We start from the raw sequence: 17443 nt of genomic DNA on the forward strand, positions 1-17443 counted from the left end.
GAAATAAGGCTAATTTTCAACTTTGTTCAAATGTGCTGTAACTTTTGTTCCAAATGGTTTTCAAGAGTCTTTCATGGCTTGCCAAGCAGAACTCAGCATGCTAAACTAGTTATATATAGTATTTGCATTGAAATATTAAGTCAATTTTATCATCAGCTCTCAGTGAAATTTTATTGCTTCTTTCTGCAGCTCTCACTGAAATAAGGCTAATTTTCAACTTTGTTCAAATGTGCTGTAACTTTTGTTCCAAATGGTTTTCAAGAGTCTTTCATGGCTTGCCAAGCAGAACTCAGCATGCTAAACTAGTTATATATAGTATTTGCATTGAAATCTTAAGTCAATTTTATCATCAGCTTTCAGTGAAATTTTATTGCTTCTTTCTGCAGCTCTCACTGAAATAAGGCTAATTTTCAACTTTGTTCAAATGTGCTGTAACTTTTGTTCCAAATGGTTTTCAAGAGTCTTTCATGGCTTGCCAAGCAGAACTCAGCATGCTAAACTAGTTATATATAGTATTTGCATTGAAATATTAAGTCAATTTTATCATCAGCTTTCAGTGAAATTTTATTGCTTCTTTCTGCAGCTCTCAATGAAATAAGGCTAATTTTCAACTTTGTTCAAATGTGCTGTAACTTTTGTTCCAAATGGTTTTCAAGAGTCTTTCATGGCTTGCCAAGCAGAACTCAGCATGCTAAACTAGTTATATATAGTATTTGCATTGAAATATTAAGTCAATTTTATCATCAGCTTTCAGTGAAATTTTATTGCTTCTTTCTGCAGCTCTCACTGAAATAAGGCTAATTTTCAACTTTGTTCAAATGTGCTGTAACTTTTGTTCCAAATGGTTTTCAAGAGTCTTTCATGGCTTGCCAAGCAGAACTCAGCATGCTAAACTAGTTATATATAGTATTTGCATTGAAATCTTAAGTCAATTTTATCATCAGCTTTCAGTGAAATTTTATTGCTTCTTTCTGCAGCTCTCACTGAAATAAGGCTAATTTTCAACTTTGTTCAAATGTGCTGTAACTTTTGTTCCAAATGGTTTTCAAGAGTATTTCATGGCTTGCCAAGCAGAACTCAGCATGCTAAACTAGTTATATATAGTATTTGCATTGAAATCTTAAGTCAATTTTATCATCAGCTTTCAGTGAAATTTTATTGCTTCTTTCTGCAGCTCTCACTGAAATAAGGCTAACTTTCAACTTTGTTCAAATGTGCTGTAACTTTTGTTCCAAATGGTTTTCAAGAGTCTTTCATGGCTTGCCAAGCAGAACTCAGCATATTAAACTAGTTATATATAGTATTTGCATTGAAATATTAAGTCAATTTTATCATCAGCTCTCAGTGAAATTTTATTGCTTCTTTCTGCAGCTCTCACTGAAATAAGGCTAATTTTCAACTTTGTTCAAATGTGCTGTAACTTTTGTTCCAAATGGTTTTCAAGAGTCTTTCATGGCTTGCCAAGCAGAACTCAGCATGCTAAACTAGTTATATATAGTATTTGCATTGAAATATTAAGTCAATTTTATCATCAGCTTTCAGTGAAATTTTATTGCTTCTTTCTGCAGCTCTCACTGAAATAAGGCTAATTTTCAACTTTGTTCAAATGTGCTGTAACTTTTGTTCCAAATGGTTTTCAAGAGTCTTTCATGGCTTGCCAAGCAGAACTCAGCATGCTAAACTAGTTATATATAGTATTTGCATTGAAATCTTAAGTCAATTTTATCATCAGCTTTCAGTGAAATTGAAACACTTGTACACTTGTACATAGTGTTTGTATTGAAATATTAAGAACTTTTTGGAAGCAGTTTTCATTTACCTTTGAAAAAAAAAAGTTCCCCACAACATTCATCTCAAAAAAATTCTTCCTTCAGAAAAAAAAAATTCGTAAAAAAATTCTTCCTATGTTAAAAAAAATCTTCCTCTCAAAATGTAATCTTCCACCAAAAAGAAAAATTTTGCCCAAACTTTTTTTCCAAATGGTTTTCAAGAGTCTTTCACAGATTGCCAAGCTGAACTCAGGATGCCAAACAAGTTGTACATATTGTTTGTATTGAAATATTAAGAACACATATGCCATTGAAAAGAAAAAAGTTCCCCACAACAGTCACCTCAAAAAAATTCATCCTTGAGAAAAAAAAAATTCGTAAAAAAAATTCTTCCTTTGTTAAAAAAAATCTTCCTCTCAAAATATAATCTTCCACCAAAAAGAAAAATTTTGCTCTAACTTTTTTTCCAAATGGTTTTCAAGAGTCTTTCACAGCTTTCCAAGCTGAACTCAGGATGCCAAACAAGTTGTACATAGTGTTTGTATTGAAATATTAAGAACATTTTGGAAGCAGTTTTCATTTGCCTTTGAAAAAAAAAAAAAGTTCCCTACAACAGTCACATCAAAAAAATTCTTCCTTCAGAAAAAAAAAATCGTAAAAAAATTCTTCCTATGTTAAAAAAAATCTTTCTCTCAAAATGTAATCTTCCACCAAAAAGAAAAATTTTGCCCAAACTTTTTATCCAAATGGTTTTCAAGTCTTTCACAGATTGCCAAGCTGAACTCAGGATGCCAAACAAGTTGTACATAGTGTTTGTATTGAAATATTAAGAAAACATATGCCATTGAAAAGAAAAAAGTTCCCCACAACAGTCACCTCAAAAAAATTCTTCCTTCAGAAAAAAAAAAATTCGTAAAAAAATTCTCCTATGTTAAAAAAAATCTTCATCTCAAAATATAATCTTCCACCAAAAAGAAAAATTTTGCTCAAATTTTTTTTCCAAATGGTTTTCTAGAGTCTTTTACAGCTTGCCAAGCTGAACTCAGGATGCCAAACATTGCAAAAAAAGAAGAACATTTCGGTAGCAGTTTTAATATGCCATTGAAAAAAAAAAAAGTTCACCACAACAGTCACCTCAAAAAAATTCTTCCTTCAGAAAAAAAAAAATCGTAAAAAAATTCTTCCTATGTTAAAAAAAATCTTCCTCTCAAAATATAATCTTCCACCAAAAAGGAAAATTTTGCCCAAACTTTTTTTCCAAATGGTTTTCAAGAGTGTTTCACAGCTTGCCAAGCTGAACTCAGGATTCCAAACATTGCAATAAGAAGAACATTTCGGTAGCAGTTTTCATATGCCATTGAAAAAAAAAAAGTTCACCACAACAGTCACCTCAAAAAAATTCTTCCTTCAGAAAAAAAAAATTCGTAAAAAAATTCTTCCTATGTTAAAAAAAATCTTCATCTCAAAATATAATCTTCCACCAAAAAGGAAAATTTTGCCCAAACTTTTTTTCCAAATGGTTTTCAAGAGTGTTTCACAGCTTGCCAAGCTGAACTCAGGATGCCAAACATTGCAATAAGAAGAACATTTCGGTAGCAGTTTTCATATGCCATTGAAAAAAAAAAAAGTTCACCACAACAGTCACCTCAAAAAAATTCTTCCTTCAGAAAAAAAAAATTCGTAAAAAAATTCTTCCTATGTTAAAAAAAATCTTCATCTCAAAATATAATCTTCCACCAAAAAGGAAAATTTTGCCCAAACTTTTTTTCCAAATGGTTTTCAAGAGTGTTTCACAGCTTGCCAAGCTGAACTCAGGATGCCAAACATTGCAATAAGAAGAACATTTCGGTAGCAGTTTTCATATGCCATTGAAAAAAAAAAAAGTTCACCACAACAGTCACCTCAAAAAAATTCTTCCTTCAGAAAAAAAAAATCGTAAAAAAATTCTTCCTATGTTAAAAAAAATGTTCCTCTCAAAATATAATCTTCCACCAAAAAGGAAAATTTTGCCCAAACTTTTTTTCCAAATGGTTTTCAAGAGTGTTTCACAGCTTGCCAAGCTGAACTCAGGATGCCAAACATTACAATAAGAAGAACGTTTCGATAGCAGTTTTCATATGCCATTGAAAAAAAAAAGTTCCCCACAGTCACCTCAAAAAAATTCTTCCTTCAGAAAAAAAAAATTCGTAAAAAAAATTCTTCCTATGTTAAAAAAAATCTTCGTCTCAAAATATAGTTAGTCTTCCACCAAAAAGAAAAATTTTGCTCAAACTTTTTTTCCAAATGGTTTTCAAGAGTATTTCACAGCTTGCCAAGCTGAACTCAGGATTCCAAACATTGCAATAAGAAGAACATTTCGGTAGCAGTTTTCATATGCCATTGAAAATAAAAAGTTCCCCACAACAGTCACCTCAAAAAAATTCTTCTTTCAGAAAAAAAAAATTCGTAAAAAAATTCTTCCTCTGTTAAAAAAAATCTTCATCTCAAAATATAATCTTCCACCAAAAAGAAAAATTTTGCTCAAATTTTTTTTCCAAATGGTTTTCTAGAGTCTTTCACAGCTTGCCAAGCTGAACTCAGGATGCCAAACATTGCAATAAGAAGAACATTTCGGTAGCAGTTTTCATATGCCATTGAAAAAAAAAAAAGCTCACCACAACAGTCACCTCAAAAAAATTCTTCCTTCAGAAAAAAAAAATCGTAAAAAAATTCTTCTTATGTTAAAAAAAATGTTCCTCTCAAAATATAATCTTCCACCAAAAAGGAAAATTTTGCCCAAACTTTTTTTCCAAATTGTTTTCAAGAGTGTTTCACAGCTTGCCAAGCTGAACTCAGGATGCCAAACATTGCAATAAGAAGAACATTTCGGTAGCAGTTTTCATATGCCATTGAAAAAAAAAAAAGTTCACCACAACAGTCACCTCAAAAAAATTCTTCCTTCAGAAAAAAAAAATCGTAAAAAAATTCTTTATGTTAAAAAAAATCTTCGTCTCAAAATATAGTCTTCCACCAAAAAGAAAAATTTTGCTCAAACTTTTTTTCCAAATGGTTTTCAAGAGTATTTCACAGCTTGCCAAGCTGAACTCAGGATTCCAAACATTGCAATAAAAAGAACATTTCGGTAGCAGTTTTCATATGCCATTGAAAAAAAAAAGTTCCCCACAAAAGTCACCTCAAAAAAATTCTTCTTTCAGAAAAAAAAAATTCGTAAAAAAATTCTTCCTATGTTAAAAAAAATGTTCCTCTCAAAATATAATCTTCCACCAAAAAGGGAAATTTTACCCAAACTTTTTTTCCAAATGGTTTTCAAGAGTGTTTCACAGCTTGCCAAGCTGAACTCAGGATGCCAAACATTGCAATAAGAAGAATGTTTCGATAGCAGTTTTCATATGCCATTGAAAAAAAAAAGTTCCCCACAACAGTCACCTCAAAAAAATTCTTCCTTCAGAAAAAAAAAAATTCGTAAAAAAAATTCTTCCTATGTTCAAAAAAATCTTCGTCTCAAAATATAGTCTTCCACCAAAAAGAAAAATTTTGCTCAAACTTTTTTTCCAAATGGTTTTCAAGAGTATTTCACAGCTTGCCAAGCTGAACTCAGGATTCCAAACAAGTTGTACTTTCAATTATTTGCATTGAAATATAAAGCAGATTTCAGAAGCAGTTTTCATTTGCCTTCAAAAAAAGAATTCCCACTGTCAACCGAAAAAAAATTCTTCCTCCAAAACAAACCAATGTCGATAAAAAAAATCTTCCTGTGATAAAAGAAATCTTCCTCTCAAAATATAATCTTCCACCAAAAAGAAAAATTTTGCTCAAACTTTTTTTCAGCTTTCAGTGAAATTTTATTGCTTCTTTCTGCAGCTCTCACTGAAATAAGGCTAATTTTCAACTTTGTTCAAATGTGCTGTAACTTTTGTTCCAAATGGTTTTCAAGAGTCTTTCATGGCTTGCCAAGCAGAACTCAGCATGCTAAACTAGTTATATATAGTATTTGCATTGAAATCTTAAGTCAATTTTATCATCAGCTCTCAGTGAAATTTTATTGCTTCTTTCTGCAGCTCTCACTGAAATAAGGCTAATTTTCAACTTTGCTCAAATGTGCTGTAACTTTTGTTCCAAATGGTTTTCAAGAGTCTTTCATGGCTTGCCAAGCAGAACTCAGCATGCTAAACTAGTTATATATAGTATTTGCATTGAAATATTAAGTCAATTTTATCATCAGCTTTCAGTGAAATTTTATTGCTTCTTTCTGCAGCTCTCACTGAAATAAGGCTAATTTTCAACTTTGTTCAAATGTGCTGTAACTTTTGTTCCAAATGGTTTTCAAGAGTCTTTCATGGCTTGCCAAGCAGAACTCAGCATGCTAAACTAGTTATATATAGTATTTGCATTGAAATATTAAGTCAATTTTATCATCAGCTTTCAGTGAAATTTTATTGCTTCTTTCTGCAGCTCTCATTGAAATAAGGCTAATTTTCAACTTTGTTCAAATGTGCTGTAACTTTTGTTCCAAATGGTTTTCAAGAGTCTTTCATGGCTTGCCAAGCAGAACTCAGCATGCTAAACTAGTTATATATAGTATTTGCATTGAAATCTTAAGTCAATTTTATCATCAGCTCTCAGTGAAATTTTATTGCTTCTTTCTGCAGCTCTCACTGAAATAAGGCTAATTTTCAACTTTGTTCAAATGTGCTGTAACTTTTGTTCCAAATGGTTTTCAAGAGTTTTTCATGGCTTGCCAAGCAGAACTCAGCATGCTAAACTAGTTATATATAGTATTTGCATTGAAATATTAAGTCAATTTTATCATCAGCTTTCAGTGAAATTTTATTGCTTCTTTCTGCAGCTCTCACTGAAATAAGGCTAATTTTCAACTTTGTTCAAATGTGCTGTAACTTTTGTTCCAAATGGTTTTCAAGAGTCTTTCATGGCTTGCCAAGCAGAACTCAGCATGCTAAACTAGTTATATATAGTATTTGCATTGAAATATTAAGTCAATTTTATCATCAGCTTTCAGTGAAATTTTATTGCTTCTTTCTGCAGCTCTCACTGAAATAAGGCTAATTTTCAACTTTGTTCAAATGTGCTGTAACTTTTGTTCCAAATGGTTTTCAAGAGTCTTTCATGGCTTGCCAAGCAGAACTCAGCATGCTAAACTAGTTAAATATAGTATTTGCATTGAAATATTAAGTCAATTTTATCATCAGCTTTCAGTGAAATTTTATTGCTTCTTTCTGCAGCTCTCATTGAAATAAGGCTAATTTTCAACTTTGTTCAAATGTGCTGTAACTTTTGTTCCAAATGGTTTTCAAGAGTCTTTCATGGCTTGCCAAGCAGAACTCAGCATGCTAAACTAGTTATATATAGTATTTGCATTGAAATCTTAAGTCAATTTTATCATCAGCTCTCAGTGAAATTTTATTGCTTCTTTCTGCAGCTCTCACTGAAATAAGGCTAATTTTCAACTTTGTTCAAATGTGCTGTAACTTTTGTTCCAAATGGTTTTCAAGAGTTTTTCATGGCTTGCCAAGCATAACTCAGCATGCTAAACTATTTATATATAGTATTTGCATTGAAATATTAAGTCAATTTTATCATCAGCTTTCAGTGAAATTTTATTGCTTCTTTCTGCAGCTCTCACTGAAATAAGGCTAATTTTCAACTTTGTTCAAATGTGCTGTAACTTTTGTTCCAAATGGTTTTCAAGAGTCTTTCATGGCTTGCCAAGCAGAACTCAGCATGCTAAACTAGTTATATATAGTATTTGCATTGAAATATTAAGTCAATTTTATCATCAGCTTTCAGTGAAATTTTATTGCTTCTTTCTGCAGCTCTCACTGAAATAAGGCTAATTTTCAACTTTGTTCAAATGTGCTGTAACTTTTGTTCCAAATGGTTTTCAAGAGTCTTTCATGGCTTGCCAAGCAGAACTCAGCATGCTAAACTAGTTATATATAGTATTTGCATTGAAATCTTAAGTCAATTTTATCATCAGCTTTCAGTGAAATTTTATTGCTTCTTTCTGCAGCTCTCACTGAAATAAGGCTAATTTTCAACTTTGTTCAAATGTGCTGTAACTTTTGTTCCAAATGGTTTTCAAGAGTCTTTCATGGCTTGCCAAGCAGAACTCAGCATGCTAAACTAGTTATATATAGTATTTGCATTGAAATATTAAGTCAATTTTATCATCAGCTTTCAGTGAAATTTTATTGCTTCTTTCTGCAGCTCTCACTGAAATAAGGCTAATTTTCAACTTTGTTCAAATGTGCTGTAACTTTTGTTCCAAATGGTTTTCAAGAGTCTTTCATGGCTTGCCAAGCAGAACTCAGCATGCTAAACTAGTTATATATAGTATTTGCATTGAAATCTTAAGTCAATTTTATCATCAGCTTTCAGTGAAATTTTATTGCTTCTTTCTGCAGCTCTCACTGAAATAAGGCTAATTTTCAACTTTGTTCAAATGTGCTGTAACTTTTGTTCCAAATGGTTTTCAAGAGTATTTCATGGCTTGCCAAGCAGAACTCAGCATGCTAAACTAGTTATATATAGTATTTGCATTGAAATCTTAAGTCAATTTTATCATCAGCTTTCAGTGAAATTTTATTGCTTCTTTCTGCAGCTCTCACTGAAATAAGGCTAACTTTCAACTTTGTTCAAATGTGCTGTAACTTTTGTTCCAAATGGTTTTCAAGAGTCTTTCATGGCTTGCCAAGCAGAACTCAGCATATTAAACTAGTTATATATAGTATTTGCATTGAAATATTAAGTCAATTTTATCATCAGCTCTCAGTGAAATTTTATTGCTTCTTTCTGCAGCTCTCACTGAAATAAGGCTAATTTTCAACTTTGTTCAAATGTGCTGTAACTTTTGTTCCAAATGGTTTTCAAGAGTCTTTCATGGCTTGCCAAGCAGAACTCAGCATGCTAAACTAGTTATATATAGTATTTGCATTGAAATATTAAGTCAATTTTATCATCAGCTTTCAGTGAAATTTTATTGCTTCTTTCTGCAGCTCTCACTGAAATAAGGCTAATTTTCAACTTTGTTCAAATGTGCTGTAACTTTTGTTCCAAATGGTTTTCAAGAGTCTTTCATGGCTTGCCAAGCAGAACTCAGCATGCTAAACTAGTTATATATAGTATTTGCATTGAAATCTTAAGTCAATTTTATCATCAGCTTTCAGTGAAATTGAAACACTTGTACACTTGTACATAGTGTTTGTATTGAAATATTAAGAACTTTTTGGAAGCAGTTTTCATTTACCTTTGAAAAAAAAAAGTTCCCCACAACATTCATCTCAAAAAAATTCTTCCTTCAGAAAAAAAAAATTCGTAAAAAAATTCTTCCTATGTTAAAAAAAATCTTCCTCTCAAAATGTAATCTTCCACCAAAAAGAAAAATTTTGCCCAAACTTTTTTTCCAAATGGTTTTCAAGAGTCTTTCACAGATTGCCAAGCTGAACTCAGGATGCCAAACAAGTTGTACATATTGTTTGTATTGAAATATTAAGAACACATATGCCATTGAAAAGAAAAAAGTTCCCCACAACAGTCACCTCAAAAAAATTCATCCTTGAGAAAAAAAAAATTCGTAAAAAAAATTCTTCCTTTGTTAAAAAAAATCTTCCTCTCAAAATATAATCTTCCACCAAAAAGAAAAATTTTGCTCTAACTTTTTTTCCAAATGGTTTTCAAGAGTCTTTCACAGCTTTCCAAGCTGAACTCAGGATGCCAAACAAGTTGTACATAGTGTTTGTATTGAAATATTAAGAACATTTTGGAAGCAGTTTTCATTTGCCTTTGAAAAAAAAAAAAAGTTCCCTACAACAGTCACATCAAAAAAATTCTTCCTTCAGAAAAAAAAAATCGTAAAAAAATTCTTCCTATGTTAAAAAAAATCTTTCTCTCAAAATGTAATCTTCCACCAAAAAGAAAAATTTTGCCCAAACTTTTTATCCAAATGGTTTTCAAGTCTTTCACAGATTGCCAAGCTGAACTCAGGATGCCAAACAAGTTGTACATAGTGTTTGTATTGAAATATTAAGAAAACATATGCCATTGAAAAGAAAAAAGTTCCCCACAACAGTCACCTCAAAAAAATTCTTCCTTCAGAAAAAAAAAAATTCGTAAAAAAATTCTCCTATGTTAAAAAAAATCTTCATCTCAAAATATAATCTTCCACCAAAAAGAAAAATTTTGCTCAAATTTTTTTTCCAAATGGTTTTCTAGAGTCTTTTACAGCTTGCCAAGCTGAACTCAGGATGCCAAACATTGCAAAAAAAGAAGAACATTTCGGTAGCAGTTTTCATATGCCATTGAAAAAAAAAAAAGTTCACCACAACAGTCACCTCAAAAAAATTCTTCCTTCAGAAAAAAAAAAATCGTAAAAAAATTCTTCCTATGTTAAAAAAAATCTTCCTCTCAAAATATAATCTTCCACCAAAAAGGAAAATTTTGCCCAAACTTTTTTTCCAAATGGTTTTCAAGAGTGTTTCACAGCTTGCCAAGCTGAACTCAGGATTCCAAACATTGCAATAAGAAGAACATTTCGGTAGCAGTTTTCATATGCCATTGAAAAAAAAAAAGTTCACCACAACAGTCACCTCAAAAAAATTCTTCCTTCAGAAAAAAAAAATTCGTAAAAAAATTCTTCCTATGTTAAAAAAAATCTTCATCTCAAAATATAATCTTCCACCAAAAAGGAAAATTTTGCCCAAACTTTTTTTCCAAATGGTTTTCAAGAGTGTTTCACAGCTTGCCAAGCTGAACTCAGGATGCCAAACATTACAATAAGAAGAACGTTTCGATAGCAGTTTTCATATGCCATTGAAAAAAAAAAGTTCCCCACACAGTCACCTCAAAAAAATTCTTCCTTCAGAAAAAAAAAATTCGTAAAAAAAATTCTTCCTATGTTAAAAAAAATCTTCGTCTCAAAATATAGTTAGTCTTCCACCAAAAAGAAAAATTTTGCTCAAACTTTTTTTCCAAATGGTTTTCAAGAGTATTTCACAGCTTGCCAAGCTGAACTCAGGATTCCAAACATTGCAATAAGAAGAACATTTCGGTAGCAGTTTTCATATGCCATTGAAAATAAAAAGTTCCCCACAACAGTCACCTCAAAAAAATTCTTCTTTCAGAAAAAAAAAATTCGTAAAAAAATTCTTCCTCTGTTAAAAAAAATCTTCATCTCAAAATATAATCTTCCACCAAAAAGAAAAATTTTGCTCAAATTTTTTTTCCAAATGGTTTTCTAGAGTCTTTCACAGCTTGCCAAGCTGAACTCAGGATGCCAAACATTGCAATAAGAAGAACATTTCGGTAGCAGTTTTCATATGCCATTGAAAAAAAAAAAAGCTCACCACAACAGTCACCTCAAAAAAATTCTTCCTTCAGAAAAAAAAAATCGTAAAAAAATTCTTCCTATGTTAAAAAAAATGTTCCTCTCAAAATATAATCTTCCACCAAAAAGGAAAATTTTGCCCAAACTTTTTTTCCAAATTGTTTTCAAGAGTGTTTCACAGCTTGCCAAGCTGAACTCAGGATGCCAAACATTGCAATAAGAAGAACATTTCGGTAGCAGTTTTCATATGCCATTGAAAAAAAAAAAAGTTCACCACAACAGTCACCTCAAAAAAATTCTTCCTTCAGAAAAAAAAAATCGTAAAAAAATTCTTTATGTTAAAAAAAATCTTCGTCTCAAAATATAGTCTTCCACCAAAAAGAAAAATTTTGCTCAAACTTTTTTTCCAAATGGTTTTCAAGAGTATTTCACAGCTTGCCAAGCTGAACTCAGGATTCCAAACATTGCAATAAAAAGAACATTTCGGTAGCAGTTTTCATATGCCATTGAAAAAAAAAAGTTCCCCACAAAAGTCACCTCAAAAAAATTCTTCTTTCAGAAAAAAAAAATTCGTAAAAAAATTCTTCCTATGTTAAAAAAAATGTTCCTCTCAAAATATAATCTTCCACCAAAAAGGGAAATTTTACCCAAACTTTTTTTCCAAATGGTTTTCAAGAGTGTTTCACAGCTTGCCAAGCTGAACTCAGGATGCCAAACATTGCAATAAGAAGAATGTTTCGATAGCAGTTTTCATATGCCATTGAAAAAAAAAAGTTCCCCACAACAGTCACCTCAAAAAAATTCTTCCTTCAGAAAAAAAAAAATTCGTAAAAAAAATTCTTCCTATGTTAAAAAAAATCTTCGTCTCAAAATATAGTCTTCCACCAAAAAGAAAAATTTTGCTCAAACTTTTTTTCCAAATGGTTTTCAAGAGTATTTCACAGCTTGCCAAGCTGAACTCAGGATTCCAAACAAGTTGTACTTTCAATTATTTGCATTGAAATATAAAGCAGATTTCAGAAGCAGTTTTCATTTGCCTTCAAAAAAAGAATCCCCACTGTCAACCGAAAAAAAATTCTTCCTCCAAAACAAACCAATGTCGATAAAAAAAATCTTCCTGTGATAAAAGAAATCTTCCTCTCAAAATATAATCTTCCACCAAAAAGAAAAATTTTGCTCAAACTTTTTTTCAGCTTTCAGTGAAATTTTATTGCTTCTTTCTGCAGCTCTCACTGAAATAAGGCTAATTTTCAACTTTGTTCAAATGTGCTGTAACTTTTGTTCCAAATGGTTTTCAAGAGTCTTTCATGGCTTGCCAAGCAGAACTCAGCATGCTAAACTAGTTATATATAGTATTTGCATTGAAATCTTAAGTCAATTTTATCATCAGCTCTCAGTGAAATTTTATTGCTTCTTTCTGCAGCTCTCACTGAAATAAGGCTAATTTTCAACTTTGCTCAAATGTGCTGTAACTTTTGTTCCAAATGGTTTTCAAGAGTCTTTCATGGCTTGCCAAGCAGAACTCAGCATGCTAAACTAGTTATATATAGTATTTGCATTGAAATATTAAGTCAATTTTATCATCAGCTTTCAGTGAAATTTTATTGCTTCTTTCTGCAGCTCTCACTGAAATAAGGCTAATTTTCAACTTTGTTCAAATGTGCTGTAACTTTTGTTCCAAATGGTTTTCAAGAGTCTTTCATGGCTTGCCAAGCAGAACTCAGCATGCTAAACTAGTTATATATAGTATTTGCATTGAAATATTAAGTCAATTTTATCATCAGCTTTCAGTGAAATTTTATTGCTTCTTTCTGCAGCTCTCATTGAAATAAGGCTAATTTTCAACTTTGTTCAAATGTGCTGTAACTTTTGTTCCAAATGGTTTTCAAGAGTCTTTCATGGCTTGCCAAGCAGAACTCAGCATGCTAAACTAGTTATATATAGTATTTGCATTGAAATCTTAAGTCAATTTTATCATCAGCTCTCAGTGAAATTTTATTGCTTCTTTCTGCAGCTCTCACTGAAATAAGGCTAATTTTCAACTTTGTTCAAATGTGCTGTAACTTTTGTTCCAAATGGTTTTCAAGAGTTTTTCATGGCTTGCCAAGCAGAACTCAGCATGCTAAACTAGTTATATATAGTATTTGCATTGAAATATTAAGTCAATTTTATCATCAGCTTTCAGTGAAATTTTATTGCTTCTTTCTGCAGCTCTCACTGAAATAAGGCTAATTTTCAACTTTGTTCAAATGTGCTGTAACTTTTGTTCCAAATGGTTTTCAAGAGTCTTTCATGGCTTGCCAAGCAGAACTCAGCATGCTAAACTAGTTATATATAGTATTTGCATTGAAATATTAAGTCAATTTTATCATCAGCTTTCAGTGAAATTTTATTGCTTCTTTCTGCAGCTCTCACTGAAATAAGGCTAATTTTCAACTTTGTTCAAATGTGCTGTAACTTTTGTTCCAAATGGTTTTCAAGAGTCTTTCATGGCTTGCCAAGCAGAACTCAGCATGCTAAACTAGTTAAATATAGTATTTGCATTGAAATATTAAGTCAATTTTATCATCAGCTTTCAGTGAAATTTTATTGCTTCTTTCTGCAGCTCTCATTGAAATAAGGCTAATTTTCAACTTTGTTCAAATGTGCTGTAACTTTTGTTCCAAATGGTTTTCAAGAGTCTTTCATGGCTTGCCAAGCAGAACTCAGCATGCTAAACTAGTTATATATAGTATTTGCATTGAAATCTTAAGTCAATTTTATCATCAGCTCTCAGTGAAATTTTATTGCTTCTTTCTGCAGCTCTCACTGAAATAAGGCTAATTTTCAACTTTGTTCAAATGTGCTGTAACTTTTGTTCCAAATGGTTTTCAAGAGTTTTTCATGGCTTGCCAAGCATAACTCAGCATGCTAAACTATTTATATATAGTATTTGCATTGAAATATTAAGTCAATTTTATCATCAGCTTTCAGTGAAATTTTATTGCTTCTTTCTGCAGCTCTCACTGAAATAAGGCTAATTTTCAACTTTGTTCAAATGTGCTGTAACTTTTGTTCCAAATGGTTTTCAAGAGTCTTTCATGGCTTGCCAAGCAGAACTCAGCATGCTAAACTAGTTATATATAGTATTTGCATTGAAATATTAAGTCAATTTTATCATCAGCTTTCAGTGAAATTTTATTGCTTCTTTCTGCAGCTCTCACTGAAATAAGGCTAATTTTCAACTTTGTTCAAATGTGCTGTAACTTTTGTTCCAAATGGTTTTCAAGAGTCTTTCATGGCTTGCCAAGCAGAACTCAGCATGCTAAACTAGTTATATATAGTATTTGCATTGAAATCTTAAGTCAATTTTATCATCAGCTTTCAGTGAAATTGAAACACTTGTACACTTGTACATAGTGTTTGTATTGAAATATTAAGAACTTTTTGGAAGCATTTTTCATTTGCCTTTGAAAAAAAAAAGTTCCCCACAACATTCATCTCAAAAAAATTCTTCCTTCAGAAAAAAAAAATTCGTAAAAAAATTCTTCCTATGTTATAAAAAAATCTTCCTCTCAAAATGTAATCTTTCACCAAAAAGAAAAATTTTGCCCAAACTTTTTTTCCAAATGGTTTTCAAGAGTCTTTCACAGATTGCCAAGCTGAACTCAGGATGCTAAACAAGTTGTACATAGTGTTTGTATTGAAATATTAAGAACACATATGCCATTGAAAAGAAAAAAGTTCCCCACAACAGTCACCTCAAAAAAATTCATCCTTGAGAAAAAAAAAAATTCGTAAAAAAAATTCTTCCTTTGTTAAAAAAAATCTTCCTCTCAAAATATAATCTTCCACCAAAAAGAAAAATTTTGCTCAAACTTTTTTTCCAAATGGTTGTCTAGAGTCTTTCACAGCTTGCCCAGCTGAACTCAGGATGCCAAACAAGTTGTACATAGTGTTTGTATTGAAATATTAAGAACATTTCGGTAGCAGTTTTCATATGCCATTGAAAAAAAAAAAAAGTTCACCACAACAGTCACCTCAAAAAAATTCTTCCTTCAGAAAAAAAAAATTCGTAAAAAAATACTTCCTATGTTAAAAAAAATGTTCCTCTCAAAATATAATCTTCCACCAAAAAGGAAAATTTTGCCCAAACTTTTTTTCCAAATGGTTTTCAAGAGTGTTTCACAGCTTGCCAAGCTGAACTCAGGGTGCCAAACATTGCAATGAGAAGAACATTTCGGTAGCAAATTTCATATGCCATTGAAAAAAAAAAAAGTTCACCACAACAGTCACCTCAAAAAAATTCTTCCTTCAGAAAAAAAAAATCGTAAAAAAATTCTTCCTATGTTAAAAAAAATCTTCATCTCAAAATATAATCTTCCACCAAAAAGGAAAATTTTGCCCAAACTTTTTTTCCAAATGGTTTTCAAGAGTGTTTCACAGCTTGCCAAGCTGAACTCAGGATGCCAAACATTGCAATAAGAAGAACATTTCGGTAGCAGTTTTCATATGTCATTGAAAAAAAAAAAAGTTCACCACAACAGTCACCTCAAAAAAATTCTTCCTTCAGAAAAAAAAAATCGTAAAAAAATTCTTCCTATGTTAAAAAAAATCTTCCTCTCAAAATGTAATCTTCCACCAAAAAGAAAAATTTTGCCCAAACTTTTTATCCAAATGGTTTTCAAGTCTTTCACAGATTGCCAAGCTGAACTCAGGATGCCAAACAAGTTGTACATAGTGTTTGTATTGAAATATTAAGAAAACATATGCCATTGAAAAGAAAAAAGTTCACCACAACAGTCACCTCAAAAAAATTCTTCCTTCAGAAAAAAAAAAAAACGTAAAAAAATTCTTCCTATGTTAAAAAAAATCTTCATCTCAAAATATAATCTTCCACCAAAAAGAAAAATTTTGCTCAAATTTTTTTTCCAAATGGTTGTCTAGAGTCTTTCACAGCTTGCCAAGCTGAACTCAGGATGCCAAACATTGCAAAAAAAGAAGAACATTTCGGTAGCAGTTTTCATATGCCATTGAAAAAAAAAAAAAGTTCACCACAACAGTCACCTCAAAAAAATTCTTCCTTCAGAAAAAAAAAATTCGTAAAAAAATACTTCCTATGTTAAAAAAAATGTTCCTCTCAAAATATAATCTTCCACCAAAAAGGAAAATTTTGCCCAAACTTTTTTTCCAAATGGTTTTCAAGAGTGTTTCACAGCTTGCCAAGCTGAACTCAGGGTGCCAAACATTGCAATAAGAAGAACATTTCGGTAGCAGTTTTCATATGCCATTGAAAAAAAAAAAAGTTCACCACAACAGTCACCTCAAAAAAATTCTTCCTTCAGAAAAAAAAAATCGTAAAAAAATTCTTCCTATGTTAAAAAAAATCTTCATCTCAAAATATAATCTTCCACCAAAAAGGAAAATTTTGCCCAAACTTTTTTTCCAAATGGTTTTCAAGAGTGTTTCACAGCTTGCCAAGCTGAACTCAGGATGCCAAACATTGCAATAAGAAGAACATTTCGGTAGCAGTTTTCATATGTCATTGAAAAAAAAAAAAGTTCACCACAACAGTCACCTCAAAAAAATTCTTCCTTCAGAAAAAAAAAATCGTAAAAAAATTCTTCCTATGTTAAAAAAAATGTTCCTCTCAAAATATAATCTTCCACCAAAAGGGAAAATTTTGCACAAACTTTTTTTCAAATGGTTTTCAAGAGTGTTTCACAGCTTGCCAAGCTGAACTCAGGATGCCAAACATTGCAATAAGAAGAACGTTTCGATAGCAGTTTTCATATGCCATTGAAAAAAAAAAGTTCCCCACAACAGTCACCTCAAAAAAATTCTTCCTTCAGAAAAAAAAAAATTCGTAAAAAAAATTCTTCCTATGTTAAAAAAAATCTTCGTCTCAAAATATAGTCTTCCACCAAAAAGAAAAATTTTGCTCAAACTTTTTTTCCAAATGGTTTTCAAGAGTATTTCACAGCTTGCCAAGCTGAACTCAGGATTCCAATTATTGCAATAAGAAGAACATTTCGGTAGCAGTTTTCATGTGCCATTGAAAAAAAAAAGTTCCCCACAACAGTCACCTCAAAAAAATTCTTCTTTCAGAAAAAAAAAATTCGTAAAAAAATTCTTCCTATGTTAAAAAAAATCTTCCTCTCAAAATATAATCTTCCACCAAAAAGGAAAATTTTGCCCAAACTTTTTTTCCAAATGGTTTTCAAGAGTGTTTCACAGCTTGCCAAGCTGAACTCAGGATGCCAAACATTGCAATAAGAAGAACATTTCGGTAGCAGTTTTCATATGCCATTGAAAAAAAAAAAAGTTCACAACAGTCACCTCAAAAAAATTCTTC

Source organism: Ammodytes marinus (genome assembly GCF_949987685.1).
Source record: "Ammodytes marinus genome assembly, chromosome: 3".
Classification (NCBI taxonomy): domain Eukaryota; kingdom Metazoa; phylum Chordata; class Actinopteri; order Uranoscopiformes; family Ammodytidae; genus Ammodytes; species Ammodytes marinus.